The sequence below is a fragment of the Coregonus clupeaformis genome, chromosome 14 (assembly GCF_020615455.1).
Source record: "Coregonus clupeaformis isolate EN_2021a chromosome 14, ASM2061545v1, whole genome shotgun sequence".
Taxonomy (NCBI): Eukaryota; Metazoa; Chordata; class Actinopteri; order Salmoniformes; family Salmonidae; genus Coregonus; species Coregonus clupeaformis.
In genome coordinates, this window is record NC_059205.1 from 28,696,978 (window position 1) to 28,715,947 (window position 18,970).

Below are 18,970 nucleotides of genomic sequence, written 5' to 3' on the forward strand. Positions count from 1 at the left end.
TAAAGCCCTTTACATAAAGTCCCACTGTACCTAACATCATTACTACACTTTAGACATAAGAGTTACCACAGTATAAACAGATACTGGGATGGTTAACTCTGGAAGTTCCTTTTGTCTCTACTGAGTTAGGTAAATCAGCTTTTAGTTTCTTGCACCTTATTTGTCGAACAATCTTCAACATGTTCTTACATTTTATGTTCTGGTGACTCTAGGGCAAATTCAGAAAGCTGATTGAGGACCTTATTACTTATGAATGTGTTTGTTTTTCATGACTGTGTTTTTCTTTCTGCTTGCATTTATATTTTGATCTGTGCATTTTCTGTAATTGATGTAATTCATCTGTAAAATAGACCTTGGTCTCAGTATAACTCCCTGATAAAATAAAGGTTAAACATTTCATAAAATAGACAACAGACTGAAGGAACATGCATCACATAAATATAAGTGATGCCTCATAGTGCAGGCTAGCTGTCCTGCTGAGCTTTGCGCTCTTTCTCAATTTGAGCTTTCACATAAATAAACCCTTTTTGATTTGGCTCCTCAATTTTAGTGGATGTAGCACAGCTCCTCTGCAAGCACTCCAGGCTCCGTTTGACCTTGCCATCAAGGTTCGCTTGCAAAAGACCCTTCAACAAGCTAATCAAACAGGCGGGATGTTTGGGGAACAAGAGACACCTCGGATAATTAAGCAGACGTTGATTATCCTCCAATATGGGATGCAGGCAGTCACAATTAGGGGCATTACACAAACGCCTGGCCCTGCTCTGCTCCTCTGCAGGAGGTTGTGCCCTTGGATGACCAGTGCAAATTCCTAATTTTTCATGCAAGGGTTGGGGCGTCAAACAGTTTCAGGGAATTGATTGTGCCATGTACTTGGCCCATTCAGAAATATAAGATGATGGTGAAGAAGTCTACAACATGTCTTGATTGATATGACAGTTTCATGTGAGGATTGTGGAGGATAAAGATAGATGGTGCAAATCATTCCAACAGTCATTTTTCTCCATTATGGGCTTGGGCAATTTGGCATCGCACTGTTGCTTTTTATTAGGTTATCACTAATCAAATATTCCACACAGACCGTTACTAATGTGTTTAGCACAAAATACATAATAGGGGTAAAAAGTTGAGATTGCCAACAAACTTTTGTATGTGCAAAGATCTTTTAGTATTAGCTCAGCTATATTGACATTTTTCATTCCTGAATTCTACTTTTGGACATGTGCAATCCATGTATTCTGAGAAGCATGAACAAAGACAACATCAAACACATTCTGAGGAATTTTCTAATAAATATGAACTGAAAGAGCATGCTTGAATTAAATTAACCTTAATGTACTGTAGGTAGTTGTTCATTCATCTGGAATCTTCTCTGGAGCATGACCTAATGCTCTCAGGGGGAAAATAGCTTAACATTTTAGAATGTCCTACAGTGTTCTTCCTCTGGTTAATACTACCTGACCACACATGGTGTCTGAACAATCTTTTATAAACACTGATTGCACTGAGTGCCCAATGAACAGACATAGAACACTTTTGGGAACACAACACTTTACTTAACACTGAGAGGTCAGAACGTTATTACTTGTTCTAGGCATTTATGAGCCTTTATAATGTCTAATTATGAGGCTTATTATAGTATGTCTCTATGTAGAAAATGCATTATAATTGTTTGCTTTAACACTGGAAAGTGTTACCAAGCTTTTTAAAACAGGCATCCTAGAAATGTGTAAAATCCCCTCTAAAAATGACAAGCGTGAGCAATCAGTATGATACCGCTCAGCTGCCATGGCCGTTGGAGGTCTTTTCATATGGTTAAAGGGTCGACACTGGATGACATACCAGTGTATCACATCTATTTAGTCTTCTAAAGGTGTTGCTGTGCTGCCTGAGACACCTCTCTATTGTAGTATCTGGCAAGACAACCCTCTATTGTAGTAACAATGCTGACAACCCTTTCAGAATCACTTTCAGAGCGGTAGAGGTACAGGAGATGCAGAAGTGCGACAAACTACTGTATGTCCATTTAAACGTGAACTGTTGCAATTTCAGTGAAAGCAGCAACCCTCTCATTCAATCCATTGGGTTGAAGACAAACCAATCACAACTAAGAGACTAACCTGGAATGATAATGTGTTGCCCCACATACAAGTTGAATTAGACATAGCTAGCAGCAGAATGTTGATTGGTCATATTGTGGACTGCGATTGGCATAATGGAAAATCTGCTGGAATGAAAAAGGAAGTGAAAGACATTGGTCTCAAATTATGACAAAGCTGGACGTGTGAATGTTGAAAACAAGTCATGATGAAACTTGAACCAGGTTGGGATATTTTAAAGGGAGTTGTGGTGAACCTTTGAGCTCACCTGTCCTGGCACTAGACTTTCATTCACTGTCATCATTCATTTATGGTATTTTTTATTAGGTTCATAAAAAACAGTACCTGTGGAAAGCTTTCAGACATTTCAGGAGTCTTCCTTCCCCTCTTGATGTGTTATTTTTCTTATTTTTTTACGTAACTAACTTTAAAAATGTATGAATCCATTAGAACTCACTTGCAGTCCATCTGTGGTAAATATTGTTGCGTCAGGCTTTGTGGCTCACCTAGTTCTTTTTCACAATAAGGTCATGGCTATGTGCAAACAATTCATTGAGTTTGGTCCACAATAGTCTCTTTCCCCTGTTATATATATTACATATTACTTGTTCCGTTTAAACAAAGTAACACATTACTTTACAATATTACTTTGTGTGGAAAGCAACACGTTATATTACTTTACGTTACTTTCATGAAAAAAAATCTAAATCTCACCGTTTGTTTGACTGTCGTAGGGAGCAAGGCGAGCTGCGAGCACTCTACCAAAGATAGGCTACTTACTAACTCAGGTTTGATCACTAGTTTCTGTGCTGCTTAATTAGCCATATACACCGAGTATACCAAATATAGGGTGAGGGTGAAAAACCCAGCAGCATTGCAGTTCTTGACACAAACCGGTGCGCCTGCCACCTACTATCATACCCCGTTCAATGGCACTTAAATATTTTGTCTTTCCCATTCACCCTCTGAATGGCACACATACCCAATCCATGTCTCAATTGTCTCAAGACTTAAAAATCCTTCTTTAACCTGTCTCCTCCCCTTCATCTACACTAATTGAAGTGGATTTAACCCATAACAGTCTAAGCACTACTAAGCTATATAGAGTTGTTTTAAGAAGGTCATACCAAGGATAATTTTACTATTTGATTTTGAATTTTAAGACCCCTTGAAGTATCAAAAATACACTACATGGCCAAAAGTACTGTATGTGGACACCCCTTCAAATGAGTGGATTCGGCTATTTCAGCCATACCCGTTGCTGACAGGTGTATAAAATTTAGCACAGCGCCATGCAATCTCCATAGACAAACATTGGTAGTAGAATGGCCCATACTGAAGAGCTCAGTGACTTTCAACGTGGCACCGTCATAGGTTGCCACCTTTCCAACAAGTAACATTTCTGCCCTGCTAGAGCTGCCCCAGTCAACTGTAAGTGCTGTTATTGTGAAGTGGAAATGTCTAGGAGTAACAATGGCTCAGCCGGGAAGTGGTAGGCCACACAAGCTCACAGAACGGGACTGCCGAGTGCTGAAGTACGTAGCGCTGTCATTTTCGTTAAGGAACGGGTCAGACCAAGGCGCAGCGTGATATGCGTACATGTTTATTTTAATGAATAAACAACCGCCAAAACAATAAACAAACAAAACGTGAAGTCCAAGGTAGAACACAAAACATACCTACACGGAACAAGATCCCACAACCCACTAGTGCCAATAGGCTGCCTAAGTATGGGCCCCAATCAGAGACAACGAGCTACAGCTACCTCCGATTGGGAACCACACCGGCCAACATAGAAATACACATAATAGAACACCAACATAGAAATACACAACATAGAACATACACACCCTGACTCAACATATACGAGTCCCCAGAGTCAGGGCGTGACAGTACCCCCCCAAAGGTGCGGACTCCGACCGCACAACATAAACATAACAGGCTAGGGGCCGGGTGGGCATTCCGCCTCGGAGGCGGATCCGGCTCAGGGCGTGACGACCACTTACTCTCCGCCTCCCTGTTGCGCCCCTGGTCTGGTCTGGACCTCGGCGCGCTGCTTCCCCTCTCCTTCCTCCCACGAAGTACCAAGCCCTGTCTGGACCCTGGTGTGGGAGACCCCGAACCTGGAGAGGGGCTGACGTCTGGGTCTGGACTGGAGCCGCTGACCGGAGCTGGACCTGGCACCGGTGGAGCGGACTGCACAGGCTCCGGACTGGAGCCGCTGACCGAAGCTGGCCTGGGCACCGGTGGAGCGGACTGCTCTGGCTCTGGAGTGGAGCCGCTGACCGGAGCTGGACTGGAACCCGGTGAAGCGGATTGCTCTGGCTCCGGAGTGGAGCAGCTGACCGGAGCTGAACTGGGCACCGGTGGAGCGGACTGCTCTGGCTCCGGAGTGGAGCAACTGACCGGTGCCGGACCAGGCACCGGTGGAACAGGCACGGGCCGTGCCGGACACACGCACCACTGGCTTGGTGCGAGGGGCAGGAACAGGCCGGGCCGGGCTGGCGACGCGCACCACTGGCTTGGTGCGAGGGACAGGAACAGGCCGGGCCGGGCTAGCGACGCGCACCACTGGCTTGGTGCGAGGGATAGGAACAGGCCGGGCCGGGCTGGCGACGCGCACCACTGGCTTGGTGCGAGGGACAGGAACAGGCCGGGCCGGGCTGGCGACGCGCACCACTGGCTTGGTGCGAGGGACAGGAACAGGCCGGACCGGGCTGGCGACGCGCACCACTGGCTTGGCGCGAGGGGCAGGAACAGGCCGGGCCGGGCTGGCAACGTGCACCACTGGCTTGGTGCGAGGGGCAGGAACAGGCCGGGCCGGACTGGCGACGCGCACCACTGGCTTGGTGCGAGGGGCAGGAACAGGCCGGGCCGGGCTGGCGACGCGCACCACTGGCTTGGTGCGAGGGACAGGAACGCGCACCACTGGCTTCTGCTGCCTAACAAGCTCCTCTCGCCGTGCCTCTACACTTTCCTTCTCCCTTTTAGCCTCCTGTAGCCTCGTCATCCACCCCGTGTGCCCCCCCCAAAAAAATGTTTGGGGTTGCCTCTCGGGTCTCCGTCGTCGGCACTCCTCTTCTTGTGAGGACTCCTCCGGGAGCCCCCACGAGTTAGGGAACAGAACCTCGTCATCGTCGTCATCCTCCGACTCCTCAGTATAATACTGTTCCCACTCCTCTTCCCATGGTCGTAGGGACCCAATCTGAAAACCGACCGGGTGCAGTGGTCGGGGCTCCTCTCTCTCGCTCCCCGACCACCCCTTTAGCCCCCCCAAAAAAAAATATTGGGGCTGTCTCTCGGGCTTCCTCCTCGACCGGCATCCTCTGCGTTGCCGTTGCTCCTCTCCTGCCTGGGTATCTACCTTCGCCCATGGCCCTTTCCCCGCGAATATCTCTTCCCATGACCACAATTTGCCCACCTGGGACATGGCTATTCGCTCCTCCTGGGCACGCTGCTTGGTCCTCGTTTGGTGGGATCTTCTGTCACGTTCGTTAAGGAACGGGTCAGACCAAGGCGCAGCGTGATATGCGTACATGTTTATTTTAATGAATAAACAACCGCCAAAACAATAAACAAACGAAACGTGAAGTCCAAGGTAGAACAAAAAAATAACATACCTACACGGAACAAGATCCCACAAACCACTAGTGCCAATAGGCTGCTTAAGTATGGGCCCCAATCAGAGACAACGAGCTACAGCTGCCTCCGATTGGGAACCACACCGGCTAACATAGAAATACACATAATAGAACACCAACATAGAAATGCACAACATAGAACATACACACCCTGACTCAACATATACGAGTCCCCAGAGTCAGGGCGTGACAAGCGCGTAAAAATCGTCAGTCCTTTGTTGCAACACTCACTACCGAGTTCCAAACTGCCTGTGGAAGTAACGTCAGCACAATAACTATTTGTCGGGAGCTTCATGAAATGGGTTTCTATGGCCGAGCAGCCGCACACAAACCTAAGATCACCATACGCAATGCCAAGTGTCGGCTGGAGAGGTGTAAAGCTCGTCGCCATTGGACTCTGAACAGTGGAAACGCGTTCTCTAGAGTGATGAATCACGCTTTACCATCTGGCAGTCCGACGGACGAATCTGGGTTTGGCGGATGCCAGGAGAAAGCTACCTGCCCCAATGCATAGTGCCAAATGTAATGTTTGGTGGAAGAGGAATAATGGTCTGGGGCTGTTTTTCATGGTTTGGGCTAGGCCCCTTACTTCCAGTGAAAGGAAATCTTAACTCTACAGCATGCAATGATATTCTAGACGATTCTGTGCTTCCAACTTTCTGTCAATAGTTTGGGGAAGGCCCTTTTCTGTTTCAGCATGACAATGCCCCCGTGCACATAGCGAGGTCCATACAGAAATGGTTTGTCGAGATCGGTGTGGAAGAACTTGACTGGCCTGCACAGAGCCCTGACTTCAACCTCATCGAACTCCTTTGGGATGAATTGGAACGCCGACTGCAAGCCAGGCCTAATCGCCCAACATCAGTGCCTGACCTCACTAATGCTCTTGTGGCTGAATGGAAGCAAGTCCCCGCAGCAATGTTCCAACATCTAGTGGAAAGCCTTCCCAGAAGAGTGGAGGCTGTTATAGCAGCAAAGGGGTGACCAACTCCATAATAATGCCCATGATTTTGGAATGAGATGTTCGACGAGCTGGTGTCCACATACTTTTGGTCATTTAGTGTAAATATATTTTTTGGGCCTTACTGCTATTTGCCCTTACAAACGCATTGAATAATAGATTCACTACATGGAACAACAGATAGTCCCCAAAAAATTCAAAAGGAAGTTTGTTCTGAAGTGTCTGTCCTATATCTGAGAGATATAAGAAAGATCAGGAAACATTTTCATGTATTTAACCCCTTATTTTTGTCAGTAAACAGTCTCATACACACCTTCAAATGAGTCTTGTGAGGCCTGTGGGTGTTATAGTTAGTTTTTAGGCCAAAGTGTTCGGACACTACAGACGATCGTGTGAGAAGACCGATTTTCAGGCTGTCTCATGGTCTGACAAACACCGCTCTATCTCTGTTACCTTTCACCGCAGATGCGGAAGTTCGACATCGGCGGATGTGGTGGATTGAGACGCATCCAATGCAAAAAAACTGATATCTTTAGCTTAAAGAGGAATTGAATTATGCTAATTAGATATCCGTGGGGGCGCGGACATCAACTCTTTTTTTGTTACAAGTGACATCAATAAGGGATCATAGCATTCACCTGGTCAGTCTGTCATGGAAAGAGCAGGTGTTCTTTATATTTTGTATATTCAGTATATACTGTAAGGAAACATCTGTACAGTTTAACTATCTTTTCATTCAAAGTCTTCTCTCAAACCGTCAGTTCTGGTTATAGACCGCACATACACGGACCCATAAAGATGTATATACTGTACATGCAGCTGTCATGACATTTCCCCAAACAGCCTTCCTCCGCTCAAGAACTAAATGAGCAAACAAGTCGAGATGAATATTTGCCTGGAATAGGAAACACACTAACCTGTATGAACATAATAATTTGAAGGTTGTCTTATGAGTTGACAGGATACTGTGTCTAATTTCTATCAGAAGTTACACTCAGAGCTGTATGCTCTGAAAAATAGATTTAGAAAATAATGGATTGACCCTTGATGTTTTTATGCAGTAAATGAGAGGCGGTATCACAGTATCAAGAGTAAAACGAACTGGTTCTGTTGCAGCATCTCAAAATAGAAACCTCTTAGGAGAATTTAAAAAATACATATTTAATCCATAATCTAGATAATCTGGCATGTGTATGTCAAAAGGACCACTTCCCTTAACAACAAACTTTGCATATACTGCATTCCCCAGATGAATGTAAATATAACCTATTGCCATGCTGGCCACCCCCACCCTCCATCCATCCCTCCCCATGTGATTCATTTCTGAAACGTCCATTAGGATATTGTGAAATGTCTGATGTCCTATATAACCATTAGTCGTTTTTTTAAGCTTTTTATGAAAATTAAAATGCTGTCATCCTGGCTGGCATTGCTTTAGTGACAGCGAGACAGAGAACTCATGCATACTCTCTGTATTAAAGGCAAAGCACTTATATAGCTTTAAAAAAGTAAAATAATTGCTCAATTTCCAATTAGAGAGAACAACACACATAGACAGACCTCTTCTGGTCCTATGGTCCCATGATATGTAAGGGTCTGCTGCTTCCCCAAAAGCACACACAATGTTTCCATCAAGGACAAATGTGCTGTTCTTCAGGCATATCTGGCCAGGCCAGGGTATAATTAGGAGCTGAATGCTGCTTTAAGTCAGAATGTGGTTTGCAGAGCATTTCCAAAGGACAACCAGTCTTGTGGTCTGTGGTTTTTATCATCAAATGCAAATTGCACAGTTGAAGAGGAGTGGCACTGACTCATAGAGTTTATAATATCCAGGAACTCGCGTACGCTAAAACATTCATGTGGAGCAATATGTCAAAAGTAACATATTCATGTTTTTTTCCAGATAGTGGACAGGCCATTAAAAACAAGAGTCAGCGGAGCTATAATTTACAAGATCCCCCTATTTTTTTATTTTTTTTTAAGTGTCAAAAGGGAAAGTCAAAAAAGCCCTTGGGATCGCATTTTGAAAATAAGCCAACAACAAGGAAGGAAATGTTAGGCTCTGGTGTAAAGAAGGGCAATTGACCAAAACAAGTACAAAAAACAAACATATACCTGTATTCCCATAATTCAGGCGCTTTACGGGTGCAACAGGGTAAATATTATCTGTATATTATTTATCATCTATGTGACGAAGTGTGATCTGGAACGGATAGTCTCACTTTACGTTTAACCAAGAATCCCATCCTCAGTTATTTACTAACCAACAGAAGGAGGATTATTACTAGACTACTTAAGCATTCAGGAAATTGATCTGAAGCACGTTTTCAATCAAAACGCCTACTGATCAGGAGTTTGGTGTTGACAGACAAATCACAGAAACTGGAGTTGGACGTCTGAAAGTGGACATAGGACTTTTGTGTCAATAATATACAGTGTTTGCTTTTTTCTCCCCCAGCATTAAAAATGATTTAATGGTTTGGTGGCTGGACTTATCCCGAAATGACCTAAGTTTTTGAAAATCCATCAAGTGTAATTTGCCATGAAATGAAAAGCAACAGTGAGATATAAAAAAGTTCCCTTGTGTATATTGGGATGTCGGTTATTCACACCTATAGCTGTGCAGAAAGCACAATGCATACTCTACATCTTCAGAATGAGGAAGCCACTATTGACCTTTATTCTTAACAATTCATCAAGTAAGGTTTAGGAGAGAAGATTTTCTTTCATAGGAAAATCCCCTGTAGCTCAGTTGGTAGAGCATGGTGCTTGCAACGCCAGGGTTGTGGGTTCGTTTCCCACGGGGGGCCAGTATGAAAATGTATGCACTCACTAACTGTAAGTTGCTCTGAATAAGAGCGTCTGCTAAAATGACTAAGATGAAAATCTGCATTATTCTTACAAGCAATACATGCATTTAACACTAATATAAAGTGTTCCTATGGTCATTGTATGTTATATTTCCCTACATTTATATTTCCGACTAAAATGGCCTAGCTTTGTGTATTGAGTGATACTTTGTCTGTGTTCACGTTTGAACACCCCTCCCCCCACAGATGGCCCAAAATACACATCATGAACATTTGAAACACAGCTTGTGGCATATTTGTCTGCAGTAGGCAATTGTATCTCTCACATTCACCTTTCTTAATCTTAACCATCCCAGGTTAAGGTTAATGTATTAAATGCATGTCCATCCATATAATTGTTCAGAATGTCCTGCTTTTATAATTGTGGAATAACATGATTTCAGTAACGACTTACTTATCTGTTATTTTTATTTATATAATGTATACATGTTCATTTAATCATCTTGGAACACATACAGTACATTCCACTTTCAGCATTTGAGTCACAAATATACCGAGGGGACGATTTCAGAAAATGCTTTCTGCCATTGTATAAGACTGTCTATAATCAAGACTGTGGGTAATGTAGTGAAACCCACTGTCTCCACTCTGAGCTCAACTCAATATTTTTCACTCATCATCACCCACTTGTCATATTTCACCCATTTCCTATGAAATACAGTGCATTCGGACAGTACAGACACTTTGACTTTTTCCCCCCAAAAAATTACGTTAGACCTTATTCTAAAATGGATGAAATTGTTTTTTTCACCTCATCAGTCTACACTAAAAATTCAAAAGGCATTCGCAACTCTGAGCTATCTTTTTTGCAGGTGCGTCAGAGCTTTTGTGAGTTTTTTAAATTAGCACCCTTATGTTGAAATAGGCCCACCAACATCCATTCCATGCATCGAATGGGGTTGGAGTCGAGGGAAGAAAAGTAAGTGCTACCAAATATAACAATGTGCAACATTCTAATACAGTGTGTACATAAAACGTATTAAACACGTCTGTAAAACCACAATGAGGACTTCAACCCACTAAGCAAGTTTTCATAAATCATTGGGTACAGCACAAGAAAAACGTCAGAGTAATCTGAAATGGTGGCATTATATCATATTCACATTTACAACATAACATACATAGGCATTTCATCATTAATACCTTTAGGAAATAATGTCTGGAGGGTGAAAATCCAAAAACATTATATTTTGCTCAGAGTATTATTTATATCACCTCCCCTTTCTGATATCTTAACTTTCTCTATGCCACAAAATCTAAAGGTAGTAATGTCATGTTTTAGGTCATTAAAATGTACTGCGACTGGGTAATCCCTGTCATTTGTCTTGATTGAACTTTTATGTTCACAAATTCTCTGTTTGAGAGAACAAGAGGTTTTACCTACATAACAAAGCCCACATGGACATTTAATCATGTAGATAACATGAGTGGTGGAGCATGTAATAATGTCATTTATTTGGAACCGTTTTCCTGTATGTGGATGGTAGAAATATTCACACTTCATCATATTGTTGCACTGTGCGCAACCTCTGCATTTATATTTACCATTCGGAACAGGGCGTAAAAGAGCCTGGATGATTTTCTTTTCTGGCTGGCAGTTGGCATGGACCAATTTGTCGCTTAAATTGCGACCTCTCCTATATACAATAAGTGGTGGATTCTTAAATTCAGGTGGCTATGTCTACATAAGGGTGCTAATTAAAAAAACTCACAAAAGCACTGACGAAGGCCTTAAGGCCGATACGTAAAGCTTATTAAGGATCGGACCCTTTTTTAAAATTTTCGCCTAAAATGACTAACTGCCTGTAGCTCAATACCTGAAGCAAGGAAATGCATATTCTTGATACCATTTGAAAGGAAACACTTTGAAGTTTGTAGAAATGTGAAATTAATGTAGTAGAATATAACACATTAGATCTGGTAAAAGATAATACAAACAAAAAAACATGCGTTTTCTTGTTTATTTTTTTGTTCTGTTATCTTTAAAATGCAAGAGAAAGCCCACAATATAATATTGCAGTTTAGGCGCAATTTAGATTTTGGCCACTTGATGGCAGCAGTGTGTGTTTGCAAAGTTTCAGATTGATCCAGTGAAGCATTGCAATACTGGACATTTTTGTATCAAGTCTGCCCAAATGTGCCAAATTGGTAAACTGATACATTTTCAAGTACATAACTATAGAGAACATATAATACAAAAATTGATTTTATCAAACAAAACTATGCTACATTTTATCTCTGGGACCCTCAGGATGACAAATCAGAGCAAGATTACTGAATGTAAGTACATTATTTACCTTCAGAGGTGAATGTATCAAACCAGTTGCTGTGATACGTTTTTTGTGGTTGTGCACTCTCCTCAAACAATAGCATGGTAGTTATTCACTGTAATAGCTACTGTAAATTGGACAGTGCAGTTAGATTAACATGAATTTAAGCTTTCTGCCCATATAAGACATGTCTATGTCCTGGAAAGTCTGCTGTTTCTTACAATAGTCATGCTAATCACATTAGTGCACGTTAGCTCAACCGTCCCATATACGGGACACCGATCCCGTAGAGGTTAAAGAACAGTGATACTATCAAGAGTAGTGTGCAGGTTTCTTCTTCTTCTTTTTTTATCAATCTACACACAATACCCTATAATGACTAAGAAAAAACAGGAATTTTTAGCAAATGTATTAAAAATAAATAACTGAAATCACATTTACATAAGTATTCAGACCCTTTACTCAGTACTTTGTTGAAGCACCTTTGGCAGCAATTACAGCCTTGAGTCTTCTTGGGTATGATGCTACATGCTTGGCACACCTATATTTGGGGAGTTTCTCCCATTCTTCTCTGCAGATCCTCTCAAGCTCTGTCAGGTTGCATCGGGAGCATCGCTGCACAGCTATTTTCAGGTCTCTCCAGAGATCTTCGATCGGGTTCAAGTCTGGGCTCTATGCTGGGCCACTCAAGGACATTCAGAGACTTGTCCCAAAGCCACTCCTGCGTTGTCTTGGCTGTGTGCTTAGGGTCGTTGTCCTGTTGGAAGGTGAACCTTCACCCCAGTCTGAGTTCCTGCGCGCTCTGGAGCAGGTTTTCATCAAGGAACTCTCTGTACTTTGCTCCGTTCATCTTTCCCTCAATCCTGACTAGTCTCCCAGTTCCTGCCGCTCAAAAACATCCATCTTGGTTTCATCAGACCAGAGAATCTTGTTTCTCATGGTCTGAGAGTCCTTTAGGTGCCTTTTGGCAAACCAAGCTGGCTGTCATGTGCCTTTTACTGAGGAGTGGCTTCCGTCTGGCCACTCTACCATAAAGGCCTGATTTGGTGGAGTTCTGCAGAGATGGTTGTCATTCTGGAAGGTTCTCCCATCTCCACAGAGGAACTCTGGAGCTCTGTCAGAGTGACCATCGGGTTCTTGGTTACCTCCCTGACCAAGGCCCTTCTCCCCTGATTGCTCAGTTTGGCTGGGCGGCCAGCTCTAGGAAGAGTCTTGGTGGTTCAAAACATATTCCTTTTAAGAATGATGGAGGCCACTTTGTTCTTGGGGACCTTCAATGCTGCAGACATTTTTTGGTACCCTTCCCCAGATCTGTGCCTCGACACAATCCTCCCGGAGCTCTACTGACAATTCCTTCGACCTCATGGCTTGGTTTTTGCTCTGACATGCACTGCCAACTGTGGGAGCTTATATAGAAAGGTGTGTGCCTTTCCAAATGATGTCCATTCAATTGAATTTACCACAGGTAAATCATTAAGTTTGCCGACGACACAACAGTGGTAGGCCTGATCACCGACAACAATGAGACAGCCTATAGGGAGGAGGTCAGAGATCTGGCCGTGTGGTGCCAGGACAACAACCTCTCCCTCAACGTGACCAAGACAAAGGAGATGATTGTGGACTACAGGAAAAAAAAGAGGACTGAGCACGCCCCCATTCTCATCGACGGGGCTGTAGTGGAACAGGTTGAGAGCTTCAAGTTCCTTGGTGTCCACATCACCAACGAACTATCATGGTCCAAACACACCAAGACAGTCGTGAAGAGGGCACGACAAAGCCTATTCCCCCTCAGGAGACTAAAAAGATTTGGCATGGGTCCTCAGATCCTCAAAAAAATTCTACAGCTGCACCATCGAGAGCATCCTGACTGGTTGCATCACCGCCTGGTATGGCAACTGCTTGGCCTCTGACCGCAAGGCACTACAGAGGGTAGTGCGTACGGCCCAGTACATCACAGGGGCAAAGCTCCCTGCCATCCAGGACCTCTATACCAGGCGGTGTCAGAGGAAGGCCCTCAAAATTGTCAAAGACTCCAGTCACCCTAGTCATAGACTGTTCTCTCTGCTACCGCACGGCAAAGCGGTACCGGAGTGCCAAGTCTAGGTCCAAAAGACTTCTCAACAGCTTCTACCCCCAAGCCATAAGACTCCTGAACAGCTAATCATGGCTACCCGGACTATTTGCACTGCCCCCCACCCCATACTTTTTACGCTGCTGCTACTCTGTTAAGTATTTATGCATAGTCACTTTAACTCTACCCACATGTACATATTACCTCAACTACCTCAACTAGCCGGTGCCCCCGCACATTGACTATGCAACGGTACCCCCCTGTATATATAGCCTCCCTACTGTCACTTTATTCTATTGTATATATAGCCTCCCCTACTGTCACTTTATTTTTACTTCTGCTCTTTTTTTCTCAACACTTTTTTGTTGTTGTTTTATTCTTACTTTTTTTGTTTAAAATAAATGCACTGTTGGTTAAGGGCTGTAAGTAAGCATTTCACTGTAATGTCTGCACCTGTTGTATTCGGCGCATGTGACCAATAAAATTTGATTTGATTTGATTTAATCAAGTGTAGAAACATCTTAAAGATGATCAATGGAAACAGGATGCAGCTGAGCTCAATTTCGAGTCTCATAGCAAAGGGTCTGAATACCTATGTAAATGTAATATTTCTACAAACCTGTTTTTGCTTTGTCATTATGGGGTATTGTGTGTAGATTGATGAGAGAAAAAACTATTTAATCCATTTCAGAATAAGGCTGTAACGTATCAAATTGTGGAAAAAGTCAAGGGATCTAAATACTTTCCGAATGCACTGTATATGTGCATTTGAAACAAAACAAAAATAATCAATCTTTACTTTTTGCAGTATTTCTATAGAAACCAAATCTATTATCTCGTGTTACTCAAACAGCATTGACGACAACTTTGAGTGAGCAGTAAATGGGTGCAGGTTTTATTAAGTCTATAAACTTAATAAAGCAAGAGTGGATCCAATTGTACTGTATATTCATGAACAGGCAATAGCCATAGTGGTACAACACTGACCGTTTCAATGGTCTTGTCCCTTCAGTCTATATGCAGCAAACTCAATATTGGTCTGCACATTTCCTTTAAAGAGATTTAATTTCATTAATTGGCCTGGACTCTGTTCATTCAAGTAGTGTTTGTATTTAGACGACCAATGATGAAAACTCATATTTATATGGTGTGTACTTTCCTCATTTTCTTTTTGGCACGCTGTCAAAAAATATTTAACAAAAATAATACTGTATTTTTTTTTGCAATTCAGATAAATAAGAATGTGCAAAGCTTCTCCGTTTAAGAGTTATGTTTGCTTTAGTGGTTTGGGGCCTGGCCAGCAGAGAATGAACATAGTTTTTGAAAACTATCATAAGGCACAGACTTATTACCCATGATCCTCCTCTAAAGGATGGCTCTAATCTGAAATCATGATATCTTGACATAAGGAGGCATTATCTCTTCTTTACCAAGACGTGTGCCAGCTGCATTGTCTTCTAGTAAAATATTGTCTGAAGTCTGAGGGCAATTCCGTGATACCTGGGGGCCTCTCATTCTCTTTGACCTATTTCTGTCTTAACACAAATGTAACCCCCATTACTCTTCCATGCAACAGGGTCACAAAACTAAGCCATACCAGAAAGATCAAGGTTCACAGTAGAAAATAGCTTTATTAATCCATTATATAGAGACAACCTTTTAAAGGTGACAAATCCCCATCAATTTCCAGCTTGAAGGTATTTATCAAACTGTCATTTGTAGTTCAGGGGCAGACTTGTTCTTCCAGGAACACATTGCATGAAAACTCAAGTAAAACATTTCCTGCAGAATAAAATTGCATAGTAAAACATGGTCTCTATACAGTTATGTCTAAGATCTTTATTCTTCAACTTACTTGTGCATAGTTTCTTTAAAGACCTCAGATGGCTACTTAATGTCAAACTTAATTATTTTCTAAATATGCCATCTTTAGATTTGGAAAGAAGATGATGAAGACACCTGTCTTTTCAAGGGCTGACGTCAGCAAGCTCAGTTTTGTTGTTTTTCTGGCCTGTCACTGGCATTACCCCTGCATAAAGTAACATAAGTCAGCAGCGATTTAGATGTGAAAATTATCTTTGCTTCTCTGGAATAGACCTGTGGAATATTCTATATTGGCATAGCCAGTACAGTAAACAGGTTGTATCTATCCTTGTCGCTGTGTGGTGAAATGTTGTTCCATCTGTGGTTGTTTACCGTCCTAGGCCATAAATGTCTTCTTTCCTCTATAAACCCATTCAGCTCTCAAAATGGATATCCTTATTTCAAGCCTAAAACTAGTGAAAATATTGATGGATCGAGCATTATGGTTTCAAATGCTGCAGTGCAACCCTGTGTGTGGCTGGGGGCCTGGTATTTGCCATTTAATATTATATCACCTGAAACGCATTGCTTTAGAGACAAAACTCACCTATCTTATTTCCCTAATGATATAAGGTAGATTGAAGTCATGCACAATATGGTGTTTAGATATACAGACAACCAGAGTAGGCATTATAGACTGTACTCTGATACCTATTATTAATTTAAAAAACTAAGACTCAAGCTCACTTTCTCCTGGGAGTAGGCCTACATTAAGTCAAATGTCTCTTTTGGGTCAATTTGGTGGCACATTGGAGCATGCCAGTGTCTGCTTTAATGGGGTTTAAATCAATATCTGTGTAAAACAAATGCTGACATACAGTACCACATGCTGAGATTCTGACATGGCTGAGCAATTAAAGTTGTATCACTTCTTTAGTCACAGTAGCTAGGTTTCAATCCAATTGGCGACAGATTTTCATGCAAATATTCTAAAATCCGCATAAAGAAAATATGCAAATTTCCCCACCAGTGGTGTGTTTCCACCAAACTGACTTGTTGCGGATAAAAATCAGCACGTGATGATGTAGTGCACACAAAATGTACTTTTTCGCTTACGTTTTCATGTACCGAATACAAATCTAAAATTCAATGTGTTCCCATCGCATTTTCAACTCCACCGACAATTTTGTCACAAAAACTGTTGCGTTAAATAGCATATGGGCCTACTCTGGTCTTGGCACGTGCACTCTAGCCAACAATTCTCAGCTACAATGCAGGTAGGTTGTGCGGGTAGGTTAGTCTACATGATGAGATTTGTTTGGATAACAGCGAGAATACTTTTTTTTGTTAAACGGCAGTCAAGCATTGATCAACGTGTCACCAGAATAAGACCATCGATATTTAGCATCAAGATCACTGTGAATTTTCACCACCCTGTGAAGTTTATCATAATTTATTTAATCTGTAAGCTAATAAACTACATGGTTTCCCGAGTCATAGTGGGAGTACCACACACCATATCATCGCATGACTCCAAGTTTACTTTGATATGAATGTTATTATATCAATATTTGTGCATAAAGGCATTTCCACTGCTATTTCTAGCATAATTCATTTTACTGACACAAAAAGATCCCACCATGTCGAACGAACAAATTATCTGTTGGCATATATACAATTCTATGACTCGCATAAAAAAATGTGTATGACTCGCATAAAGACTGTCAATGGAAACGAGGTTAGAGAGACAATCTTATCTAGATTCTAGGTTCAACCTTTTTAAAACCTTTTGACATTAGCATGACACTTTGGCTCAGTTAGACTGTTCTTCCTGCACTTACAGTAAAAAAAAAAACGTGTTTTTGAATTGTATTTTTAAATACAATGATAAGAAATGTAGTTGTGTTACAGTGGGGGAAAAAATTATTTAGTCAGCCACCAATTGTGCAAGTTCTCCCACTTAAAAAGATGAGAGAGGCCTGTAATTTTCATCATAGGTACACATCAACTATGACAGACAAATTGAGAGAAAAAAATCCAGAAAATCACATTGTAGGATTTTTAATGAATTTATTTGCAAATTATGGTGGAAAATAAGTATTTGGTCACCTACAAACAAGCAAGATTTCTGGCTCTCACAGACCTGTAACTTATTCTTTAAGAGGCTCCTCTGTCCTCCACTCGTTACCTGTATTAATGGCACCTGTTTGAACTTGTTATCAGTATAAAAGACACCAAAAAGCAAAAATCCCAGAACCACACGGGGGGACCTAGTGAATGACCTGCAGAGAGCTGGGACCAAAGTAACAAAGCCTACCATCAGTAACACACTACGCCGCCAGGGACTCAAATCCTGCAGTGCCAGACGTGTCCCCCTGCTTAAGCCAGTACATGTCCAGGCCCGTCTGAAGTTTGCTAGAGTGCATTTGGATGATCCAGAAGAGGATTGGGAGAATGTCATATGGTCAGATGAAACCAAAATAGAACTTTTTGATAAAAACTCAACTCGTCGTGTTTGGAGGACAAAGAATGCTGAGTTGCATCCAAAGAACACCATACCTACTGTGAAGCATGGGTGTGGAAACATCATGCTTTGGGGCTGTTTTTCTGCAAAGGGACCAGGATGACTGATCCGTGTAAAGGAAAGATTGAATGGGGCCATGTATCGTGAGATTTTGAGTGAAAACCTTCTTCCATCAGCAAGGGCATTGAAGATGAAACGTGGCTGGGTCTTTCAGCATGACAATGATCCCAAACACACCGCCCGAGCAACGAAGGAGTGGCTTCGTAAGAAGCATTTCAAGGTCCTGGAGTGGCCTAGCCAGTCTCCAGATCTCAACCCCATAGAAAATCTTTGGAGGGAGTTGAAAGTCCGTGTTGCCCAGCGACAGCCCCAAAACGTCACTGCTCTAGAGGAGATCTGCATGGAGGAATGGGCCAAAATACCAGCAACAGTGTGTGAAAACCTTGTGAAGACTTACAGAAAACATTTGACCTGTATCATTGCCAACAAAGGGTATATAACAAAGTATTGAGAAACTTTTGTTATTGACCAAATACTTATTTTCCAACGTAATTTGCAAATAAATTCATAAAAAATCCTACAATGTGATTTTCTGGATTTTTTTTCCTCATTTTGTCTGTCATAGTTGACGTGTACCTATGATGAAAATTACAGGCCTCTCTCATCTTTTTAAGTGGGAGAACTTGCACAATTGGTGGCTGACTAAATACTTTTTCCCCCAACTGTATGTG